This window comes from Lissotriton vulgaris, chromosome 10 (assembly GCF_964263255.1).
Source record: "Lissotriton vulgaris chromosome 10, aLisVul1.2, whole genome shotgun sequence".
In the NCBI taxonomy this organism is placed as follows: domain Eukaryota; kingdom Metazoa; phylum Chordata; class Amphibia; order Caudata; family Salamandridae; genus Lissotriton; species Lissotriton vulgaris.
This window is the reverse complement of record NC_141698.1, coordinates 869,697,618-869,720,958: the sequence shown is the minus strand read 5'-3', so window position 1 is coordinate 869,720,958 and position 23,341 is coordinate 869,697,618.

Genomic DNA, 23,341 nt, shown 5'->3' with positions numbered 1-23,341 from the left:
CCAAAAAGATGTATTTGGACCGAATAGGAGCAGCTCTGTTTTGTCCCCATTTAGTTTTAGTTTATGTGTGTGCATCCAGTTGGAGATATGTTCCAGACCAGACTGCAAGGAAGACGTGGGAGAATGTTTATTGGTGGAAAGTGAGTAGACGATTTGTGAGTCGACAGCGTAAGAATATATTGTGAGGCCTGCTTGCTCTGCCAAGAAAGCAGGAGGTCTCACATAAAGGTTAAAAAAGAGGGGACTGAGAATAGACCCCTGGGGGACACCGTGAGGAGAAGAAAAGATAGAAGAAACAGAAGTAGAGGAAAAGACTTGAAAGGTGCGATTAGAAAGAAAACTAGCCATCCAGGCCAGGGCTGTACCATCAATCCCCACGGGTTTCAGGGTGGACAACAGGATGGAATGGGAGACGGTGTCAAATGAGGCACTCAAATCAAGCAAGATGAGTGCCACTGTCTCCCCGTTGTCCACCTGTCTTCTGATGGTCTCAGACACACCAAGAAGCGTGGTCTCGGTGGAGAAGCCAGCCCTGAACCCAGACTGTGAAAAGTGAAGAAGATGAGAGGATTCAACATAGGAGCTAAGAAGAGAATTAGCATGTTTTTCAAGAATCTTAGAGTAGCAGGAGAGAAGAGAAATGGGACGAAAGTTAGAGGGGTTGTTAGGGTCCACATTGGCCTTTTTTAGCAGTGGAACCACCATCGCATGTTTCCATTCATTAAGGACCGTAGCCTCGCCCAATGAAGCATTCAGCATATCTAAAATGATCTGAAGTATGGCTGGATCCAGAGTGCACAGTATTTGAGGGGGCATAGGATCAAGGGGAGAGCCCGATTTTATTTCATGTAAATATTTTTGAAAGAGCAAGGGAGATATCGGCTCCCAAGAGTGGAGTTGGGAGGCAGTGGGAATACCACCAACAGCAGCAGCGAAACAGGGGGTAGGAAGTACGGGCTCAGGAATAGTAGATACAGTAGGAGTGGCGCTAAAAATAGCATAGATCTTGTCAATTTTATCCAGAAAGAATTTTGCCAGAGCGTTACATTGTGAAGTATCCAAAGAAGGGTCTTTAGGTGCAGAAGACATGCCAGAAAGATCTTTTACTAATTTAAACAGGGCCTTTGGTCTATTTTGGGCATTGAGTAAAGTACTGTTTGCATGATTAGCTCTGGCGGTATCACAGGCAGAGTGGTACGCTTGGAGGGCAGCCTTATAATTTAATTTCTTAACTGTACAGTAGTCTGAACGCCATAGGCGCTCCAGTTTCTTACAACGGGATTTTTCCTGGCGAAGTGAGTCATTAAACCAGGGAGCCGGAGGATGATGGATCAGTGACTTATTCCTCTGGGTTGGCAGACAAGAATCTAGGGCTGTTGTCAGCCAAGAGTTGACAACAGACACCTCCTTAGTAGAAATAGTGGGGAACGTTGGTTTGGAGTTTTCAAGGCAGAGGTTCAGTTTATCTTTATCTAATCGTTTCCAGTTCCTACTAGCTTTATGGGGGTGAGAACTAGTGGAAGGGTTGTGAGCTGATATCTTGATTGAAAAGTTAATGATAAAGTGATCAGACCAAATAACAGGAGAGGAGGAGTGATAGGTAATACAGTTGAGGTTCGAGATAATGGGATCTAATAAATTGCCGGCTTTGTGGGTAGGGCCGGAGTTATGTAGGTGGAGGTCCAGGGCAGCTAGATCCTGAAGTAAGCGCATGCCACTGGGACAACATGTGAGATTAAAATGAATGTTTAAATCACCCACTATAAGAAAGTTAGTGGATTGTAGAATGAGAGGGGCAATGAGCTCTGGAAGAGAGGAAGCCCATGTGTTGGCCGAACCCGGGGGACGATAGATCAGGGTTCCAGTCAAGGTGAAATAAGGAGTGAGAGAGAGTTTAAAAAGACCAGCTTCGCAATTGGGAAAATCTAAGTCTTCCCATTTGCATGAGAATTCTCTTTTAAAAATTATCGCAATACCTCCTCCCTCCTTGAGAACACGATTTCTCCCCAAATAGGTGTAATTATTGGGGAGAGCAGTGGCAATGTCAGGACCGGAACTCTCATAAAGCCACGTTTCCGTTACAAACATGGCAGCTGGACTTGCAGACTCGAGGAGGTCAAAGATATCTCTTTTGTGTTTAGAGAGAGATCGGCAATTTATGCTGATAAAGTTCAGAGTAGGATCAGATTTAGGCGTAGCAGAAGAAGCCTGATGCGTGGCAGGAGTAGTAGTCCAAAAAGAAGAGGACAAGGAGTCTGTAACTGAGGGGATTGAGTCTAGGGTAAGGGCGCATTCATGACATTTTAGTGGAGCATCTTGGCAATTAAAAGTCGGAGCAAAGGTACAGGGAGGGGTCTGTAGATCCAATAAGTCAGAGCGGGAGTATGTTATGTGGTCAGGGGCAGATGGAGTGGCCCCTGGTCCCGTTCTGGCGCGGACGGGCGCAGACGGGCAGGACTTTGGAACGACTTCGGGGCGAAGTCGGCGCTCCCGCTGCGCTCGTCCGCTGCGCTTCCTCCACTGCGTCATTAAGTACCTCAGGAGAAGATACACACTAGCCCGCTAACCTGCCAATGAGCTTGCAGGGCAGAAGTGAGTATGTGAGGCCGGAAGAGTCTCGCTCGAATGGCCCCGCCGCTGCAAACGGCACAAGCCGTGGCGGATCGGTGCCTAGAGCGGAAGTATCCCAAGAGAGAGCGTTGTGCCGAAGAGCGGCGTTTTTACAGGTTGAATGCATGGGTGCCTGGTGAGGTTGTGAGTGTCAGTTGGACTTTGCAGGCTAAGCAGGAGAGAGACTGCTCCTGGTGGGGCATCACCTGGACTTAACATCTTCCAGTAACTTTCTGATGCTGTGAACCTATGAATAAATCAACAATATATCTATACATCACCTGGCTACAGAAGATCTTTTATTTATAGCACAAGACATGATGTAAGACCTTGGGACAGAACAATATTAGAAAGGAGAGTGCTTATGTTCACCACTTGTGCTGCTTGGACCGGAGGCACCCCAAGCGGATGCTGAGCTACAAAAAACATGCAGGGAGAGTTTGAACAAAAAGTGTATTTAGATACACAATTCACATCATGTCAATAACCAAACAATTTAGAAAGGTTCTGGCCTGCAAATATGTTCCCATTGGGTGAGCCTAAATGCTGTGTGGAGCAAGCAATAAATGGGCCTTCTCACTGCAGTGAAGGGGTACTTGTACAATGAAGATGGCATAGGACATAGGTCCCAAAATTATTAGCCCACCCGATTGTCAAATTTGTTCCTAAGTGATTATCTAATGCAAATCTGAAAGATGAAGTACGATGCTGGAACCCTTCCACTGCTACGACATCCAGAAGATTTGATAATACAGGGAGGATTAAACAGGTAGGTAGAGCATGGAGACCCACCATTTCATGGACAACCCACCAGACCTCAACTGTGCACATTACACACACCTCTCAGAATCATGCACTGCTTCTCAACCCTACATAAAAGAGCACCACTTTAAATTATGTTTGTATATTTCTTCTCCGTGGGTTAACAAATTATATTCATTGAACGCAAGTCCCTTCAATTTATTTGACATCTGTAGGATTCTTTTCCTGACCATCCATTTATTGTTGAATCTGTGTCAAACTTCTCTAGCACTTGATTATTTGACTGAGCAAGGCATCAGTGCCGTCTTGCACAACTGCTTAATTTGCTATGGCAGCCTCACTTTCCGTATAATTGTCTGCATGCTGTTTCATTTTTCAGGACTGGCCTTCACTTCTTTGATTTACTTTGCTTCTCAATCACTCGCAGTAGCTACTTAATGTTTTGACATATCTGTGATTGCCATGTCGTGATTACCAGAGAGGAGTTGTGACTGGTTTCTCTTACTCCGATAATGTGGTTGTTTTCGTTTCGATAAATTCAGTGTTTTCTCTGATGTAGTTTGTGAATGAGAATATGGTAAGTGTGATGCTTCTAGTGATAAGGTTGGTCCAGTTGTGAGTTAAAAGCACCTAATGGGCTGTCAATTCACATTGAAGTAGGTGTTTACTTGGGCTGCTCATTCCGTTTGAATTTAAGGTTTGGGTATTGTTCCGAAGGAAGATGAATGTGTTACTACTGTTGCTCTTGCCACTGCTCAAAGGATGGGGGTAATGTGTAAAGCCATTATTTACCATCCCTTTCTTTTGAAGGATATTTCTGTGATTGTAATATTGTGCTCACACAGGCTCTCCTCTCTCACTGTTGTTTTAAGTATTTCCCCAGTTTAATTAGTTCTCAAGTCAAAATGTAAGTTTATTTAGATCATTGATCTTTAAACCACACGGAATACACATTTATTTTAAAATTCTTAAAAATAATTACTAAAACCGCATATCGTTTCCATAAGTACTTATGATGTTCCATATCCTCCATCATAGTTAAAACCAATTTCATACAGCAATAAAATACATTCCAACATCCTAAGGGTGAATTAATTAGTTCTGAAAATAAAGCTGGTCAGTTTACAGTTGTCATTCTCTGTCATTCATTGTGGGATTGCTCCTGTTGAAGTAGTTGTATACAAATATGAGAAGTCTTTCTTTCTTTGTCTGCTTAGTTCTTGTTTGGTGATTATCATTTTTAGGACATTCTCAGTCCATTAGGTGCAATGGTTTTCTTTTTAATATTTATGTTATTGACTCTCACTTCCAAAGGTAATTTTATATGTTGAGTTTACTGGAGGAAAGTTGAGTATCACAGGTTACCGTTTGTCCAAGGTGCTGGGACACCAGTCTTGTTTATTTGTCATATAGGCAATAAAAATCTTGCACATCTCACTCTATGCTGAGAAATCCCGCCAAGCCTCTGGACTCTATTCCTACTTAATGACCACTCTCTCTCATAATCAGTGGTGGCCTGTGAACATTAGACCTCACATTCAGTGTCTTCTCTCGAGGGTTTAGATCTCACTCCCTGCAGAATAAGTGTAACATTTGGTCCTGCTAACATCTGAAGGCCTCTTAGTATTGCATAACTGGACTATGTATGAGGTTCTTAAATGTTTCACCGGAGCCCTTCCACCTCTAATCACCATAATAATTTCTCCTCCCCATCCTTCAATCAATCAATCAGAGTACTTGTAGAGCGCGCTACTTACCCATGAGGGTCTCAAGGCACTGAGGTGAGGGGAGTGTGCTGCTACTGCTCGAAGAGCCAGGTCTTGAGGAGGCTTCTGAAGGTGAGTAGGTCTTGGGTCTGTTGAATGTGGGTAGGAAGGGTGTTCTAGGTCTTGGCGGCGAGGTAGGAGAAGGATCTGCCACCAGAGGTAGTTCGTTGGATGCGGGGAACAGCGACGAGTGCGAGGCAGGTGGAGAGGAGCTGGCGGGTGGGGGTGTAGAAGCTGAGTCTGCTGTTCAGGTAGGCTGGTCCGGCGTTGTGGAGTGCTTTGTGTGCATGGGTGAGGAGCTTGAAGGTGATCCTCTTGTCGACGGGGAGCCAGTGTAGGTCTCTCAGGTGGGGGGGTGATGTGGCTACGGCAGGGGATGTTGACGATCAGTCGAGCGGAGGCGTTTTGGATGCGCTGTAGTCGTCGTAAATGTATGGCTGGGATTCCTGCGTAGAGTGCATTGCCGTAGTCCAGTCTGCTGCTGACGAGGGCCTGTGTCACCATTTTTCTTGTTTCGGTCGGGATCCACTTGTAGATCCTGCGGAGCATGCGGAGGGTGTTGTAGGATGAGGAGGAGACGGCGTTGACCTGTTTAGACATGGAGAGGGAGGAGTCAAGGATGAATCCTAGGATGCGTGCATGGTCGGTGGGTGTTCCCAGTGTGGTTGGCCACCTGGAGTCGTCCCAGGCTTAGGGGGTGTGTCCGAGAATGAGGATCTCCATCTTGTCCGAGTTCAGCTTCAGACGGCTGCTCCTCATTCAGTCAGCAACGGCCTTCATTCCTTTGTGAAGGTTGGTTTTGGCGATGTGTGGGTCCTTGGTGAGGGAGAGGATGAGCTGGGTGTCGTCGGCGTAGGAGATGATGCTGAGGTTGTGATGGTGTGCCACTTGTGCGAGGGGGCCATGTAGATGTTGAACAGTGTGTGGCTGAGGGATGATGTCAGTGGCTTCGGATTGGAAGGGTGGGAGGCAGACACTCCAGGTTCTGCCGGAGAGGAAGGACGTGGTCCATTCAAGGGCCTTCTCTTGGATTCCGGCTTCTATGAGGCATGTCTTTAGAGTGCGATGGCAGACAGTGTCGAAGGCGGCCGACAGGTCCAGGAGGATGAGAGCTGATTTTACGCCGTTGTCTAGTTGGTGTCTGATGTCATCTGTGGTGGCGATGAGGGCTGTTTCGTCTGAATTCGGATTGGGATGGATCCAAGATGCTGTTGTCTTCCAGGTGGCGGGCCAGTTGCTTGTTGACGAGGTTTTCGGTGACCTCGATGACCTTTGCTGGGAACGGGAGCAGGGAGATGGGCCGAAAGTTTTTGAGGTCCTTGGGGTCCGCCTTGGGCTTCTTGAGGAGGGTGTTGATTTCGGCGTGCTTCCAGCTTTTCGATAATGTCACTGTTTCGAAGGAGATGTTGATGCCCTTCTGTAGTTGAGGTGCAATGGCTGCGTCTGCTTTGTTGAATACCTGGTGTGGGCACGGGTCTGACGGAGACCCTGAGTCGATGGAGTTCATGACCTTGCGTGTCTCATCGTCGTTGACGTTGGACCAGGAGGTCAGGCGGATGGCGCAGGTGGTGTTCACAGGGGAGGTGGAGTCTGGCGTAGTCGGGGCAGTCGTGGTGTTGAAGCTGTCGTGGATGTCAGCAACCTTGTAATGGAAGAAGATGGCTAGTGAGTCGCACAGTTCTTGTGAGGGCAGGATGTCGCTGGCGTTGGCGCTGGGGTTGGAGAGTTCCTTTATGATGCTGAAGAGCTCTTTGCTGTTGTGTGGGTTGTTATCCAAGCAGTCTTTGAAGGAGGATCTCTTGGCTAATCTGATGAGGTGGTGATGTCTGCGGGGGGCGTCCTTGTAGGCTGCGTGGTTGTCCGGTGTGCATTCATGGAGCCATATTTTCTCCAGTTTCCGGCATGCGCGTTTGGAGGTCTTGAGTTCGTTTGTGAACCAGGCGGCTCTCTTGTTGGCGTGGCTGTTGGAGGGTTTCTTGAGCGGGGCGAGGGTGTTGGCGCAGTTGTCGATCCACTATCTGAGGTTGCGGGCTGTGGTGTCTGGGTTGGTGGGGTTGGTGAGTGGGTTCACGGTGAGGGTGGTGATCAGCTGGTCTTTGGTGACTTTGCCTCAGCAACTGCGAGGCAGCTGTTGGGTGCGGTGGTGGGTGGTTGGTTTTTTGAAGGTAAAATGGATTCAGTGGTGGTCGGTCCAGTGGAGTTTGGTGGTGTGGTTGAAGGCGACGTGGGTGCTTGTGGAGAATACGGGGTCCAGCGTGTGGCCGGCGGCGTGGGTGGGTGTGGTGACGAGTTGTCTGAGGCCGAGGTTGGCGAGGTTGTCGATTAGGGTGGCAGAGTTAGCGTCATTGTTGTTCTCGAGGTGGAAGTTCAGGTCCCCGAGGAGGATGTAGTCCATGGAGGCGAGTGTGTAGGTGCTGGCGAGGTCGGCGATAGAGTTGCTGAACTGAGCCCGGGGTCCGGGAGTCTGTAGATGAGTGTTCCTCTGAGGGTGGTGTTGGGGTCGGTGTGGATCCAGAAGTGTAGGTGTTCGGCGGTGTTGAGGGTGTCGTTTGCGTGGGTGGCGACCTTGAGGGTGGACTTGTGGATGATGGCTATTCCTCCTCCGGTTCCGTTGGCACGATCCCTGCAGGTGATCTGGTAGCCGGGGATGCCTATGGCTATGTCGGGCGCCGAGGAGTCGTTCCACCAGGTCTCGGTCTGGAAGGCCACGTCTGGGGTGGAGGTGTCAAGCAGATCTCAGAGCTCGACAGCGTGTTTGCGTGCAGAGCGGGTGTTGAGGAGTATGCAGCGGAGGTGATTGGGTCCAGTCCTTTGAGGTTTGGTGGTTTTGTTGCAGGTGAAGCTGCATGTGCGGCAGGAGAAGGGTCTGTGGTTCTGTTACGGGGTGGCCTGGAAGCAGGTGTGGTTTAGGCCTGCGTTGAGTGCATTGGGGCTGCTGGCATCGTAGTGGAGTCTGGTGTCGCGGTGTTCGCGGGGTCCAGGGTAACTGGCGCTTGGCAAGGTCCAGACGTGGACGGGCGCAGATGGGTGTGCCATATGCCTGCCTTCGGCCCTCATTTTAAGGGGTGCTGGGAGGGAGGAGCAGCTGGGAGGCGGGAGGCAGGGGTTAAAGAATGGGCGCAAGGGGGTGAGCCTCAGGGGCAGCAGCAGCAGGAACGGCGAGTAGGGGCACTGGGGTGTGAGGAAAGACAGCGCCCAGGAATGGGCAACAGAGACCGAGGGTGGAAGGCTGTGGTGGAGCTGAGCTGCAGCGGGGGGAGAGACCTACCTGGCAAGGTCAGAAGTCGCTCAAAAGAGCAACGAGAGGGAACAAAAGAGGAAAAATACAACATAACTGTAGCAGTATTAAACCCTGATATGACACATGAGAAAAATACTACCAGGCACACTTTACATAAGCAAAACAAAAATCGGCAAAACAGAGTCAGGGGACTCGAACCCTGCAACAGGGGGCTTGCTGGATACCAGGCAGCGCAGAGCACTGCAGAGCTGCATCTCCTCTTTGACCGGCCTGTCCAGAGTCAGAATGTCTTGCTGTGTTTTTAGTTGGTCTTTATTCAGTTTGGACGGTCTTTTGCAGTGCGAGATGTGGATCCAATTCTTTCTTTGCCTTAACACGAACTGAGGTGCGGGTTGTCAATAACACCAGAGCTGGCCCTTTCCACCTTGGCTCGAGTGTCGCTCGCCTGGTGAAGTTTTTCACGAAGACATAGTCGCCGGCTCTGATGGCACGGCCCGGACCTTCGGATTTGTAAGGAATGGCGGCAGAGACCTGATCGTGGAGAGAAGCAAGAGTATGAGTTAAAACATTCAGATAATCGCTCAATATAACTTCTGGGACATCTGTTAATTTCTCAGGCCTTGGGGCAGTCCACATGTTCATAGGTCGTCCGAACACTATTTCATATGGAATCAACTGGGTTCGTAAATGTGAAACTGATCTGATTGATAGCCGGGCTAGAGGTAACACCATAAGTAACATTAACGATTGACAGAAACTGCCCAGAAGTAGCATTTTAGACTTTCAGATAGGAAAGAGCTAAACCATTTATTTACCGTTCCAGGAACACCAAAAATAAGGTTTAATGGTGCCAAATGCTGCTGATGGATCTAATTAAATTACAATATTAACATCTTCAGCCAAACGCCAGTCATGCATAAGTGCAATTAATGTTTCTGTGCCTCTATTTTGTCAAACTGCTTGAGCCTCATCAAGAGCACCAATGGAATTCGACAATAAACTAAGTTGGTTATAAACTTAGGACTCCAGGATTTTAGCTACTACAGGAAGACGTGTGATTGGCAGATAGTTGTTTGGGTGGAAGGATCCAAACTGGGTTTTTCCCAGTAACAGGATTAGAATGCCTTATTTGAAAAGGAATACAGAATATCAGTGTTGTTATATCTAAAATATTACGTGAGAATGTTCGTTCATCTGACACAACTGGTCTAACCTTTATCACAGCTATTCAGAATGATCACATGAGGCCCATTTCTAGGTGTCAGATTTGTCCTCGTACCAGGGTGGACCTACCAGACTAACTGAAAAGTAAAGATATTCCTACAAACAAGTGCAAAACCAAAACTCAGCTTTGATTTTTAGTGGGGTTTGTTGTACGATTGATCAAATGGTTGTGATCTCCTATTGAGGTTGAAAACTTGTCTTACTATAGTATGGAGTCCGTTAACCAGTCCATCACTACCCTGACAGCCAGACTGGAAAACATCGAAGTGGGCCTAAAGAAAATTTTCAAAAACCAGTCTGGTCATACAAAAGGGAAATATACATAATATGGGGGTCACTGGTTCATCACTGCAGTCTAGAAGTGTGAACTTGAACAATACACCAACAATAATAAAAGGGCTGACTGGTGAAAGGAATACGGAAAAGGGACATGGGACTAGGACACAGCTAAAATCTCCGATAACTAGGCACAATGCGACATAGATCAGGGGAGAAGCGTCAAAAGAAAAATCTATAGGAAGAACAAGAAATTACTTGGGTGATAGGTATGTGACACAACACCAAGAGTACGGGTGATACACAAAAGACCAAAGTAGTACATACATTTTAACTCTACCACCGGCCGCTACACCATATACTAGTGCAATATCATGAGAAAAGTTTAGGTCACCTTTAGCAAGGGCCGCAGATTTATAGTTCCTCCTTAGGGTCCAATAAGGGAACATTTAAGCAAGGGCTGCCCGTCCCTTAAGGGAAGGGTCAGTAACATGGCTAACTGCAGGTGACACACTTTTAATCCTGTATATCTCTTTTTCCTTTCTTCAATGCCATTATAGCCAAATAGACTTACACTCATAAAGTGTTGTCTGTCATGTTCACAGCATGAAGTATGATAGCTGTGAAATTTAGTAACCAGAACAAGTCCAACCAACTGTTGCGTAGCGATGGGCATCGTCATGACCATCCCCTCACAACACAAAGGAGCTTGTAATAGTATTAAACAACAAAAGCATAGAAACAAAAACATGCCTAACAGAAAAACACGCATGCCAAGCCATCAGGTATACTTGCTGTATACCAAGCACTGAAAGCATAGACAAATTACAATAGCATATGTAAATGAGCGGTGACGCAAAACGCCATGTCATGCACAGTGAACCTGCAGCCCAAAACCCAATAGTCTGGCCTGCTTAATTTGTCTGGCTTAAAATTCATATTATATTTCCTTAGTTTCCTCACCCCCCTTTGACAGCAGGCCACCTTAGTGGTGATCGGCCGTCAAATACAACTTACTGTGTCGCTTCCGACACACAGGACCAGCAGGAAAAATTCATAAAAAGACAAAATGTACAAACATCAAAAACACACATATTTCCTTTCAAAGGAGTTATACAAAAATACATCTTGTTCTACATACTGCTGACAGTACCCTTCGTTTTGCAAATTGCAAGTTGATTAGGTCCCACAGGTACATATTGAGCACTCGTTCCACCACCTCGTGGAATGGACCATCACTGATGCGTTTGCTATTGACCTCTGCTTTTCCACTACTTCCCAACACCTACTCTAGCATTCTCGTTCCGCTCTAATCTTCTCTTACCCTAATTTCCTACCTAAAGTCATTCAGGATGCATATTTCACCTTTTTTCCTCTCACAACTATGATGTTTTTGTCATACCAACTCACGTATCTTGTCAGCCTTAAAACCACCCAGAACAATCCATGAGTGATCTGTGGGAAGAAGCAAAAAATACACAACACAAAAGAGAGACACTTCACATAACACACAAAATATCTACTGTAACCATCTTGTCAACTTTGCAATGACTAAAACATGTAAGCATGTTAAGCCACCTTAATTTTGACTGTGTGTCCCTTGGGCCACAATTTTTCCTGTAAAAAATAAAACTAAATTTGCTAATCGCTTTTACCTTGGCATGTAGCCCACAAAATTCTAAGAAGAGCTTCATCTTATTTTCTGTCTACAACTAATGCAACATTTTATTTTCTAAATGAAGGCAACTACGTGGACATTATTTATCAAGAGCAGAAGCAGTGTGCAATATACTTGTCTAACAATCCAGAAGTCAACTATTTGTATTATACCTATATGTATGCATTTACTGAAGCCTAAGGCACTTTAAAGCTACTATAAATGGCAAGAATGCTGTTCAAATAGTCTATTTTACCCAATTTCAACTTTGATATTTTGGGCACTTAAAAATTGATATCCTATCATTTTATTACATATTAATCATCCTCAGAATGTTCTCTACAAACTGCAGAGATTGGACATTAGACATTTCTCATGTAAATCCTTGGAAAAATGAGTTCTTTTTACACCTGCGCCGAGTGAGATTTCATATGCAAATGTCCTCATTATGCGGTTCAATACAACTTAAATAAATTTTTAATGTTAGGAGGTCATAGTATGAGTATTAAGCTTCATAAATATTAAAAAACGAATTTAAAAGCACCTGTTTTGTAAATAAATTTTTCATAATTAATGATATTTTCTTTTAATAAAACCAATCATTTTTGATAATTCCACATATAAAAGCAAGCTGCATGTCTTGCCTATCATATTTAGTCGCATTCATTCACAAGCTTAAGCACAGAAGCCTAAATTAAAACATGAAAAGGTTTTGCGCCACTATTCTTTTTTTTAAAAGGACAATTATTATTTAGCAACAGAACCAAAAAATCCTAATTTTACTGAAAGCGGGCCTTTTGAAGACAGAAAATCAACAGCAAAATATCGCACCTTTATACTTCTATGTACAATTTAGTACTGATTCTATATACCCACCTTCGGTCTTTGGAAAGAACGAATATACTGAACTACTGACTACTGATAACAGAAATATGGGTGTCGAAAGTTCGACCTTACCAGATAATTTGTGTCTGTCCTCACACAGAGATCTGCCTCTGTTTAACAGGAATCTAGAAACTAGAACTTGGGGCTCCAGTCATGGTCAGCATCGAAGTGCTCAGAAGCAGGAGGAGGAACAGCATCAGAAGTCAGTCGGGCTATGCAGACGAGGGTCTTCAAATTGGTATAGGTGCACTCCCTTCGGGGTTCCACTCGCTGGTCCTCTGAAGCCTCCGGGGCTGGACACAGACCTCTGATGGAGTCCCTGTTCAGGCGCAAGTGTAGAACTGGGTTTCAAAGAGACCCCTAGCGGTGGAGGGCTTCACCTAAAATCTACGGGTCCACAGGAGTTTCTCTTACCAAAGAAGTGAGGCAGACTCTAGAGTGAGGAGGGAAACAAGATATTTTATTATACAGAATATAACTCGAGTTATTGGACAGAGTCCCAGAGCCATCAATGTGAGTCTACACAGGCTGTCTGCTTCACTAGGGCATGCAGCAATCTTTATAGGATGTGGAGTTCTCCTTATCAGGTTTGAGGTGTCACTGTGTCTGTGGCTGTGGTGGGCCAAGGCTGCAAGGCAGGTGACTCAGGGGCTTTTGACATTGTCCAGATAATGCAATCAACCGGGGGTGGTCTCTCAAGGCTGTAAGGCCGATGACTCAAGAGCCTCTGCAATGTCCAGATAATGCAATTAGCTGGAGGTTGTTTCTTATGACGCACATGGAGCCACAGGTCGATTGCCCGCACATGTTGTTCTATTCAACAGAGAGGGATGAGGGAAGATAAGGTGGGTGCGTGCAGTTCGTCTTCGTGACCTCATCAACAGAGGGGGATGAAGGAAGATAAGGTGGGTGTGTGCAGCTTGTCTTTGTGTGCAGGGGCCCACCTCAGGCAAGCGAGGGAGAGAGTTGACGTGGCAAGGTTTCAGTGGTGGAAATTACAGCACGACAGTGGTAGAAGAGGAAGCTGGGAGCAAAACTGTACTATTGGTATTAAATGTGGTGCAATGTTCTATAAAGGGCTCCCTCTTCAAATCTCTTTTACATTCGGGCAGCATTGGTGTGGTCATGATGGATATCGTAATGTTGTTTAGATACTGGGGGGATGGGTAGAAAAGGCAGGGTGCCTTTTTAGGTCTTGCCTGCTGGCAACGCGCATCCACTGTCACTACGGAAAACTAATCAAGGACCTGAAAAAAATCCATTGCAGTGCATACAAAAGGTTATTCCATCTACCCGCGTGCACCAGAAACACACTTGTGCGATTAGAATTTTCCTTGAATCAACAAAAGTTGGAAGAGATGGCTTCCCTGAGCAAATACTTTTATCTCACAACAGGGGCACAAGAGAAAACAATGAAGACAGTCCTAAAAAACATCTTTTTGGAACCAGGCAACCCTTGGTCAGCCACCCTCACTGTGGCCACGGATCTTCTTAATTTAGCTCTAGAGAACTGGGACCCTGAGTTAATCAAGTACTCTGCCATCAAAATTACACTCAAAAAACAAGTCTGTATTTGCTCTTGCGCCTTGAACTTGGAATCTCTGGCTAAAAGAGGCTTCCACAAGTCCCAAAGTCTCCCACACACAGTGCATAACTCTAAACACCACCCCACGCAGGCTGTGGGCCGCACAACCTTACACAGGATTTTAGCTTTCAGATTACACCCCCTGCCCCTCAAAGAATTATACGCCACCGAGCCGAGAGGAACGGCGATCAAGGAATGCCGGCTCTGTGAATACAAATGCGAATCCTTGGCTCACCTCCTACTTTGCTGCCCGGCTCTTTGCGCAGCTCGCAGCCTTTACCTCAGGCCCATTCTTCTACAATTGGGCACGCGCACCGCAAAGGAGGCAGTCCACCTACTGTACACACTGAACACAGTAAAACAGATGGCCACGTTGGGTAAATTCATCCAACAGACTCGCACAAAGTTGATGGCCATCTCGGGCTAACTGACCAGAGAACCAGATAACGCACGTCGGGCCGATAGTCTAAGGACATTATTCCCCCCAGACCCCAAGCATCCTGATCCCAACTATACAGACTTTCTTTTAACATGATGATTCTTTTAACTTTTTGTACTTTGTTTTTAATGCAATGGTTTTGAGTAACCAAACAATAAAATTATTCATTCATTCATTCATTCATTCATTCACTGTCACTATGATGGCGATCTTAAGTCTAAAAACACAAACAACTCGAAAATTGGGTTTATTGCCCTCCCATTACTTACCATTTAATGGCGATCTTGTGGAAATACAGTTTTTTGGTCATGGACAAAAGCTCCTCCATTTTGTGTTTTCCAGCAACCACTTTGTATTAGTCTTTCCTTGCCTGCCACCTCAGCACATATAGTGTGGCCGCTTAATCTGCACAAAGAAATGTTGATACATCAACTGACCCCAGAGCATATGTTTGTACTTTACTTTATGACACACAAGTAGAGCAGGGTACATTGCTTAAAGTTCAATGACTCATTTGTTTAACTTTCCTAATGAAACGAATTCCATATGTTATATAGCTAACAAAAGAATGCTGATGGTAACAGATTATTGTTGACTCAAGAGATGTAACCTTTGCTCTGTATCCGGATGACTAATCAAGTGGACGCCTGACTCTGTAACCACAAGTCCGCCCATGTTTATACTTGGTACAAGTTATGCATAGTTCTGCTTTATTTCTGTGTATCACAAGATTATTGATGACTGATGGGTTTTAGTGAGAAATCTTTATATTTGTGTTCCGCATGCCAATTATACATATTTCCAGAGTCACTGGCCCTGACCAGTACGTGATATTGTCTAAGGATCATTAATCATCCTTGGCAGCTGCTAATTTGTCATCCATTCCCACCTACGCTTGTTCCAGTACAAGAACATATATAAGGCTGTCTATGACTTTGTAAGTTGTCCACTTCTCTCATAGCCACATGGAGCTGTGAGGTGGTGTACCCGCTCAAGGGCAATAAATCTTTTTATGTCTCAGTTACCTCCGACTGCTGGTCTTCCTTTGTAAGCATACCTGGGCGAGGTAGAAGAAATCCACTTCGACAGACTTGGCGAATCTTGTGGGACCTCTCCGTGGGACATCCAACGACTAGCTGAGTCCGTGGTAGAGAGGTGCGACTGAGGACCAACTGATCGTAGGGGCCCCTGCACGAAGGAGACAGCGTTTCTCCGCAGCAGCTGCCATCTGAAGTCCCGACTGGCCTCTTGACACAGGTTTTCCCGGCAGAGGTCCACGAGCTGATCCCTTCTGAAACAGACGTGTTCTCCGAAGACCAACAGTCGGATGATTCAAGGTGACACCACAGATTGGTGAGATTGTTCTGTTGCATGTTTTTTTTAAAAGAAGTTTGGTTAACTAAGTTTTTTTGAATAAGTTGTGGGTAAAAGGGTAAAAGGGTAAAAGGATAGTTATAACTACAAATAATAGAAACAATGAAGAAATGTATTTCTAAAACGTTCTGTTGTATAAGTTCAGGTCACCGATTGGACGAAAGCGTCCCCACCCCTTTTAAAGACAGTCCTGGTTGGATATTGATGATAAAAAAGGGAGTATCTGTGAACCTATACAATAAAATATGGCATGAGTACCCAAAAAAGGATGAGGGATTACAATTTCCTATCAATGGCACCTTTGATTTAGCTAAATTACAGTATTTACTGCAATGTATGATGGAACGAAAAGTCCAACCTGGTATGTTTGAGACATTTCAAACATGCGAGAAATCTGCTAGAACTAGGAACATGAAACAAAAACAAGACAGAGAAAGAGAAAAGAATAAAAGAACTATGGCGAATATAATAATATGAAGATAAACGAAAACATTCAACAGCATGACAGAGAATTTAGGATGAAAACAGAAAAATGTTTTTTCGCAGTAGACAAAAGAAATTGCCCTCCTGTCGATGAGGTATTGGAATATTGGAAGACTTGTTAGACAAGCCTCCCCCATACAATATTGTTCAAAATCCTGCTCCCCCAGGTCCCGGTATTGGGGGCCAACAACTTAACATTGTTGCCCCACCACAAGCACAGCATGTGCCCCCTCCTGTTGTACCGGTCCAACAGGCACCCGCTCCTGTTGTACAGGCTCAACAAACAGCCTCTCCTACTAATAGTTTGCAGGGTGCGCATGGGTCTGTGGGAAATATCCCAAAAACACCGCCTGCTCCAGCACTTTCCAGCATGACGCTTCCAATATCAATGACACCACTTGCACCAATGACGCCACTTGCTTCACAAAGTGATTCCCCCACAGTAAATGCACAAAGAACACACGATTGGATGAATTCCCCTTACTATGGTTCACCAATGCTGGACAGATGGGCATCAGACACGTGTATTAGACGCACTCGACTAAGCCTTGAGGAAAAAGAAACTATAAAGAAAATGACACAAAAATGGATGGACTTTGGGGAAATAACTAAAATAGAAGCTCGGGAAACGTTTGAAGGAATGGAGGAATTAAGAGCTAAGAATTTTGTCATTAATAGTATGGCTAATAGACTATTCGGCCATTGTCGTCTCTTAATAGGGAAGAGTACAGCTCTTTTTCAATCACCAGGATGGTTACTAAAATTATGGAGGGAAATCGATAACTCCACAATAAGGATCACTTACTTTTGGAAAGAGGTCCAAGGCTCCGAGAGAGAGGCATTCTACAGCACCAGCGCACTTTGCCATCGGCACACGAGGCTCCCAGCTGACTCCTCGCCGCACCCACTCCGCGGGTGCCGCTTCGCGGGTGCCGCTTCGCTGGTGAGCCCCTGTCCTAGCAGCATTGTGGGAGTGCACGCGAGGTCCTAGGCGGCAAGGCGGTAAGGGGCGCGAGGCACCAGCGGGGCTGCGAGCGTGCAGGGACTTCATTTCCCAGAAGTCCCTGCGAGACCAAGGAAGAGCTTCCGGTCCGCTCTCCCTGCTGGCCCGCCCCTCGCCCATCAAAGGACTTCAAAAGCGCACCTGCAATCTTAACTCCGTGGGACACTTACTTTTGGAAAGAGGTCCAAGGCTCCGAGAGACAGGCATTCTACAGCACCAGCGCACTTTGCCATCGGCACACGAGGCTCCCAGCTGACTCCTCGCCGCACCCGCTCCGCGGGTGCCGCTCCGCGGGTGCCGCTCCGCGGGTGCCGCTTCGCTGGTGAGCCCCTGTCCTAGCAGCATTGTGGGAGTGCACGCGAGGTCCTAGGCGGCAAGGCGGTAAGGGGCGCGAGGCACCAGCGGGGCTGCGAGCGTGCAGGGACTTCATTTCCCAGAAGTCCCTGCGAGACCAAAGAAGAGCTTCCGGTCCGCTCTCCCTGCTGGCCCGCCCCCCGCCCATCAAAGGACTTCAAAAGCGCACCTGCAATCTTAACTCCGTGGGACACTTACTTTTGGAAAGAGGTCCAAGGCTCCGAGAGAGAGGCATTCTACAGCACCAGCGCACTTTGCCATCGGCACATGAGGCTCCCAGCTGACTCCTCGCCGCACCCGCTCCGCGGGTGCCGCTTCGCTGGTGAGCCCCTGTCCTAGCAGCATTGTGGGAGTGCACGCGAGGTCCTAGGCGGCAAGGCGGTAAGGGGCGCGAGGCACCAGCGGGGCTGCGAGCGTGCAGGGACTTCATTTCCCAGAAGTCCCTGCGAGACCAAGGAAGAGCTTCCGGTCCGCTCTCCCTGCTGGCCCGCCCCCCACCCAAATCGCCACCTACAAAACACCATATCACTCCCGCAGCGCGGGACGCAGCCCGGGCTAAGACTGGGCAAAGACAGGGCCGTTTTACGCCGTTAGAGACCGATTAAGACCGGACCGGGCCAGTCCTCTTGGCTTTTATCTGTGTGTTTCTTTAGTTGGCCTCCTTGCTTTGATTATTTTTCTCTTCCACACAATGTCTTCTCACGAAACTAGGAGTAAGGCTACTAAGACCTCCAAAAAAGCTACAGGCACTCTAGATGATTTTATCACCAGGACCAGCCTTTATATTGATAATGAAATAACCAAACTTCAGCATAAAGTATCAATAGAATTAGAGTGTGCTAGGAGGCTCTCAACCGAACTTGCACTTAGAAAAAAATCTTCTCTAGGCAGTATTGCAACATCCAAAACTCCCGAACGCATTACTGGCCCAAAACCAATCATCACTTTGGCCGAGGTCCATTCAACAGTAGAGGAAACAATCCCTCTTATTAGTCATGATCCCACTGGGCCCTCCGTTAGTGCTGAATCCGAAAGTCTTCCACCATTGAATCCTCCAATGGAGAGTACTGAGGATAGCACAAATGGGGCGACCTGTAAGCTACCGGTCGAGACAGAGACTAATAAAAGCCAGGCATCCGCTAAGGCACCATCAAAGCACAAGAGAAAGCGCAAACATCTAACTGCTTACGCTAGGAAAAAGGCAAAAGTAGCACTTAGCCATAATATCACGGGGGGAACTCCAAGTATGCCTAGTGTAACAATTGATAACACTATACACGATGTAGCGCCGGTAACCGTAGAAAGTACTAATGTCAGCGTAGATGAACAAATCTCTATTGTAATGGCTGACCATTCTGTCTATGAGGGCCAAAGAGTCTCGTCTGATATGACAGAACAAGATGGTGGAAGGGAAGAATTTCTAAAATTAGTGTGGGAGACGCTTAAGAGATTACTTAGACCATTAGAAGTCAGGCTAACTGGCATTCAGAACCAGTTACTTGAAGTTGAGAAAAGTGTCATCACCCTGTCAAGTTTAAGCCTCAACTGTACTGAAGTGTCTAGAACCCCTCAACAAGCTCCAGTTCCCGCCCCGGTCTTACCAATGAATACAAACCCATCGAACGTTCAGCAAAAAAAGGAGGGAATAGTAAGAAATACAAACATCAAACAGCCAACTATTACTACTGATAAATTAAATCCAACTTCCTCAACCTCTACAACTGTAAATACCACTAGTAAACCCTCGCAGAAAAGTCACGGACATAGTAACACATCTCAATTGCCAATTCCTACCACTAACCATTCTTCTACCCAGAGTGCACCGGCCCCAAAGAAACCCCCATCAAACCCGCCTGTATACCCTTATATCACCCCTGCAAGCAATCAACCCTTGCCTGATAGATCTTTTGCAAATACCACCTATAAATCAAACTTTCAGTCTAGCCACACGTATAGTAATTTTAGAGGAGGGTATATAGATCTGCCACCTGACGCCAGTCCATTTGTAGCTGTTCTCACAGGGGTGCCAGAATTGGATAGCCAATATGAAGAGAACTTCCAATCCCTAAAAAATAAAGTGATTTTTTGGCTAAATACAAATAAACCCATTCCGAACCAGATGAAAAGCAAAATCCTTATGGTTCGGAGGGTACCGTGGGTAGGGCCCATGGCTAAAACAATCATGGGTGATTGTATTGTTATATCCTTTGAGGAACCCCATAGTGCTGAACAGATCTGCAATTGGAAATCGTACGGTGCAACTCCTCCCATTGAAGCTAGGCCCTTATCATTCTTTTACCCTCCACCTAGACCTATTCAATACGGCCCCAACTGGAACCCTGTCAACCAGTACTATGGCTACGCACCTAACTTGGCCAGACAGGGTGATCATAATATGTGGTCTGGCATCCCCACCTTCAATAGATTTAGTTGTTTGGATACTGTTGATTGACTTGGAACTATGCCTGACTGTATCTCCAAGTTATATGACACTTTCTGTAACATGGATAAAGGCAATCCCCATCTCATAAATGTCCTACAATTGTATGATGATGATCAGGTCACTGAGGATAGGATGTATAGGACCATCTTAAATCTCAAGAAAATGGAATTATCTCCACCAGCTGGAAATGCATGCTATAGTCTAGTTAGGGGTGGTCCGGACGGGGGATTTGATACTGTAGTTAGAGATAAAGCCAAAGACGTAGAGAAAGACAGGCCCAACTTACAGTTAGACAGTGTACCTAACCAGCGTGTAACCAAGCCTTCCCCTGATGACCAGAGCCTACCACCTCGCTTACTTATTCTATCGTGGAACATTGCAGGTGTTGGCAAGAACCTAAAAGACCCCGACTGGGCAGACTATATTGACACCTGTGACATTTGTCTGTTACAAGAAACCTGGGCGACTGAAGTTCCACATCGGGTTGGATACAAAACTTATGGAACCAAGGCAGTCCAGTCTGACAGAGGAAGACCATCAGGGGGCCTAATTATTTGGCTAAAAATCACTCTGGTCATGCAGATTGAATTTATCGATACAGGCACTCCTGGTATTCTGGCCCTAAGGGTCATTCCCCCTAGTGGAAATGAATGTTACATCATTAATATCTACAACAGACCGATCGGCCATTCCAAGGTTTCGCCAACACTTGAAGCCTTGGATCTCCTCTTGAAAAACGTAGTTGGAGACACCCCGGTTATTTTGGGAGGAGACTTAAACTGTAATTTCGAACCTGTTCCGGGCATCTATGATGTTTTTGAAGACGAGGACCAAGCGTATAAAATTCCCCAGCTTGAGACCACAAAATTTGTCAAATACTCTACCCTGGCCGGCCAACTACTAAGACTAACCGTAGATCATGGTCTTAGAGCATGCAACGGCCGCCTCCCGTCGGACTTGCAAAAACAACCAACCTTCTCCAAAGCTAAAAGCAACCTAGATTTTGTACTTGTTTCTCTTAGCATCTGGCACTTTTTGATTGACTTGAAAGTGACAAGTAGGGAGGAAAGTGATCACTATCCTTTGGAACTTTACATCGATGTGCATATGGTTAGTGACACCATCACAACAACAGCTGAGAACACCCATGGAAGTATGTGTGAGGACGTCCACATAAACAACAATAGACGCGCAGTAAAATGGCCCCGCGTTTTGGCGGATGGTAAGGCCTTAGCGTCGGTGTACTCTCTTTTTGAGCAAACGGTTTGCACATATAGTTGATCATACCTTCTTACCTGAACACTTTGATCACTTCATTGATCTCCATAATGTCTTCTTCAAAGAACTAAAAACATTTCTGTCAAAAATGCCAAGAAAAAAGCAACAAAACACAAGAGTGGCCAATCACGGAAAACTATGGTATGACCACTCATGCAGGATTGCTAAAAGAAACTTATTGCTCGCCATCAAAAACAAGGCAAAGGAAGAAGTTAAGCTCGCAAGGGTGGAATACAAACGTGCCCAACAAACATCTAAAAAATTCTGGGAGGAATCGATTTGGGCTGAGATGTTAGCGGCTGCAAAAACAAATGATAATGTTGGCTTCTGGAGGCTGGTGGCAAATGGGGGGCACGCTGGGAGAGTTGTGAAAGATGTGTTCCTGGACGAGATGACCTGGGTAACCCACTTTACAACTCTCTATAAACAATACAACGGTGACAACAACAGGAGCATATGGTCCCCTCCTCCTATTGAACCCCTTAACTTTACACTGGAGGAGACAGTAAGGGCGATCAACGAACTAAAAAACTCCAAAGCCCCTGGTCCAGATAAAATACCGGGGGATCTATACAAACACGATGTTGATGTCTGGGCCCCTTATGTGAACCGCCTGTTTAATGTCTTATCTTCAAACTGCAGCTTTCCAGATAGTTGGCGTGCAGCGGAGGTTGTGTTAATATTTAAAAAGGGGGATAGACTGATACCTTCTAACTATAGACCAATCAGTCTTATGGACACACTCCAAAAACTGTATGCCAAACACCTGCTATTCCGGATCAACGACTGGCTGGAAGACTCGAACATAATCTCCAAATTCCAAGCTGGGTTTAGGAGCAAGACCAGCACTATAGACCAAATTTTTCAATTCTGTTGTTTGATCTGGAAGTATGTGCACATTAAAAAAGGTCACCTGTATGTAGCCTTCGTTGACCTGAGAGCTGCATTCGATCTTGTCCCGCGCAGCCTGCTTTGGAAAACTCTAAGAGAAGCAGGTCTACCGGGATGCCTCTTAGCCCAAATAGTTGAGCTGCATGCTGACAACTTTGCAAACATTAGGTGGGGCCCTAATGGTGAGTTGACACGCAATATTCCTATTGAACGCGGGGTTCGCCAGGGGTGCGTCCTGGCCCCTACCTTGTTCTCTCTGTTTATTAAGGATGTCCCCGAATATTTGAATGCCTGCGTCAATGATTCCCCGCAGCTTAATGGAGAAAGGGTGCCTGCGTTGCTCTTCGCAGATGACACAATACTTATATCTCAGACAAAAAAGGGCCTCCAGGCACTCCTTAACTCCTTCAGCTGCTACTGCTTGACAAAGGGCTTGGAAATTAATGCTGACAAAACAAAATGTATGTCATCAAATCCCAGTATACCAGACAGAGGGTTCTTGACCTTGAATAGTCAAAAACTAGGTACTGTGGAAAACTTTTCCTATTTGGGTGTTGTACTCGATTCGAAACTAAGTTGGAAGGCCCAAATCGAGAAAAGTAAGATATCATATGCCCAAAATGTCAAACCGATCTTATGCAAAATGAATGCCAGCACAAGCAAAAGTGTAACCCCTGTTTTAGAACTTTTTAAATTTAAAATTCAATCTGCTGTGCTATATGGAGCAGAGATATGGGGCCCTTGGGCAAAAAATAGTTTTCAGAGCCTGGACAATAAATTCATGCGTGCCACTGTAAGGGTCCCAAATAGTACACCTCTTTTACCCCTCCAACTTGACCTGAACTTTAGGAGAACAGACTATTTTGCTATCTTAAGACCACTAATATTCTGGGTTAGGCTTTGGACCACCCCGGAACTGATAGAATACAGAAATGGCTTACAAGAACTGTTGATTCTTGATTCTCTTAATTCCATCCAATGGCTAGTGCACTTTAAAAAATGGTTTACACTCCTGGGCTTATATTCAATGTGGGGGACTCCTGACAAATTGCCTACCTCCTCCAAATTAA